Source organism: Perkinsus marinus (genome assembly GCF_000006405.1).
Source record: "Perkinsus marinus ATCC 50983 genomic scaffold scf_1104296939976, whole genome shotgun sequence".
In the NCBI taxonomy this organism is placed as follows: domain Eukaryota; phylum Perkinsozoa; order Perkinsida; family Perkinsidae; genus Perkinsus; species Perkinsus marinus.
In genome coordinates this window covers 124,793-127,115 of record NW_003212973.1, presented here as the reverse complement: position 1 = coordinate 127,115, position 2,323 = coordinate 124,793, and positions in this window count along the sequence as shown.

Genomic DNA, 2,323 nt, shown 5'->3' with positions numbered 1-2,323 from the left:
AAAAACTCGTCGCTGGTAATGCTGATGGTAAGGCAATTGATGATGATATGCATTGTATCATCCCCAAAGTGTGAGATCTATGCAAGGTTATCTCTACATCTCTCAACTTGTCACCGGTGAGGAGTATCGTATTGTGAAGTGGGAGCCTTCAAGTCCTACGAGAGTGTTCAAGTTCAACTTCACCATTAATGGACGTTTCGGTTTCGATGTCGTTCACTGGTTGTATGATGTTTACCCTGACAGTATCATCTATCGATATGGTGATGCCGCTGTTTATGTCCATTGTGTCAACACCCCCGATGGAGAAGCCACATTACTTGCAGGAGGCTGCGGCACCGGTCACGGTATTGACCAGTTTGTTAATGCTGACGATGGATGCCTCCGATTCAGTTTCAATTGGGGTACCACAATCTGGGATTATAATGCGAATCCCGATAGGTTCGTCGTATGGCCCTTCCCGGCTTCCTTTACTTGTCCCACTACAACCACTGCTGCTACTACTACAACCACTCCTGCTACTACTACAACCACTACTCCTGCTACTACTACAGCTTGTGAGCCGATCGACTGTATCATCGGTGATGAGCAGTGCGGTTCATACATACCCGGTAGCTACTGTAAATACTGGGAAGTTCCACGGATCTGCTCTGGCTCCAATATCGAATGCTCATGTGATGAGGTTATAACCACTACCACAAGTGGATCGATGACGAGTACCTCAGCTGCACCTTCAACAACTCCGTTTAGCTGCGCGAATGGTGACAACTTCTGTTGTTCCCAGTACAGTGGTAGCTACTGTAAATACTGGTCTAATCCATCAGTATGCTCGGGTACTAATATCCCATGCTCTTGTGATATTCAAGCTTAGTGGTGATTTAATATACTAATACTCAGGTGAAGTATTCTAGTCATTTCTCTGCCAAGTGTGTTCTTTCTGTTTTACCTGCCCTTCTGATGAATTGCCATTCGTGTGCCGTTTATCTTCTTTCTTGTTGTGTTGATCAAGTGAAGGCTTTTGACGCTCTTACGGGAAACTTCTATCATTTGGAATTACATCGTCTCAAAGCTGGTACACCCCTTCCTAAAGATTATTGAAGAGCATGTTCCAGCTGGGGGTCGTTCTAGTGATGGAGTCACGAAACTGAATAGATATATTGAAATCAAACGAGTCGCTTCGGGTCAGCAAGACAATCACATATGATCGCAAATCTTCGTCGTAGAAGTGCTTTGCTTTAAAGCGACAAATTTCAAAGTGGTGATTCACGAGCTTGGCTTGAGAGTCCAACCCGTGCGTGGAATCGGGTCCCTCATATCGATCGGTATGCTCAAGTGAAGAGGGGAAGATGCACGAGTAGGAGCTTCATCTGACAAGCCTTGTCATGCCGCTCTCATGTGCAAATCATTGAGCATAAGGGAGAGAAAGAATGTTCGGACGAGGCCGTAGATCGGTTGACACCATTCCGACTCGAACGTGGGACTATTTGGCTGGAGAACGACTCGTTTTGAAGCTCACACTCGTGAAGCATCATGTTTGGATTTATACTTCCGAGGACGCTGCTTGTAGTGTTCTCAGTATGGGACGCTGGAGCGGAAGGCGTTAAGGCGGCCTGCCAGGGGGGGGGGCATTCGGCAAATCGGAGAAAGGGGCATTTCATTATTCCAATAAAGGTGATAATACCAGAAGGCCATGCCCTTACAGAATGGATGCGGTCGTAACGTAACAGCCCTTACATGTATTATAGCAACATGAGCAAGGCTTGCACGTTTTAATGATGTTACACATTGGTGATGGCCAAGACCTCATCCAAGTTCGTCGTTGTCACTTCTCCCCTGAGGAGGCAACACTAGGCCAAACATTCTAAGATCCAGTCCAGTGCAGCATGAACAGAGAGACACTTGCTATCGCTGATGCGGACTATTTTACCATTACATCATCGACCATAGATTTTGGTTCCTTCTTATCATGCATGGGGACATCGTTCAGTGGGACTAAGTAGTTACACAACTCCATGGACCTTCAAGACCTTCAAGACCGTCTTAGTGTTTCTGACACCGAACTGGGGTCTTCAGAGAAATCCAGTTCGGTGTCAGAAGCACTTAATATCGCACCCTGGTTACGCTAGTGAGCTCACAAGGCCGTTACTAGCCGTAAACCTCCAGCTGGTAGCGTGACATGAGCATTGCTTACAAAATCACGTGGTTTCGGCAAGGTCCTTCCATGTTCGTCGCGAAAGCGTTGGCATGAGTTGACCGCGGGGTGACAACGTAACCGTTGGGGACGAATCCGTCACGTGGCCGTATTCCTATACCTGCTTAAGAGACC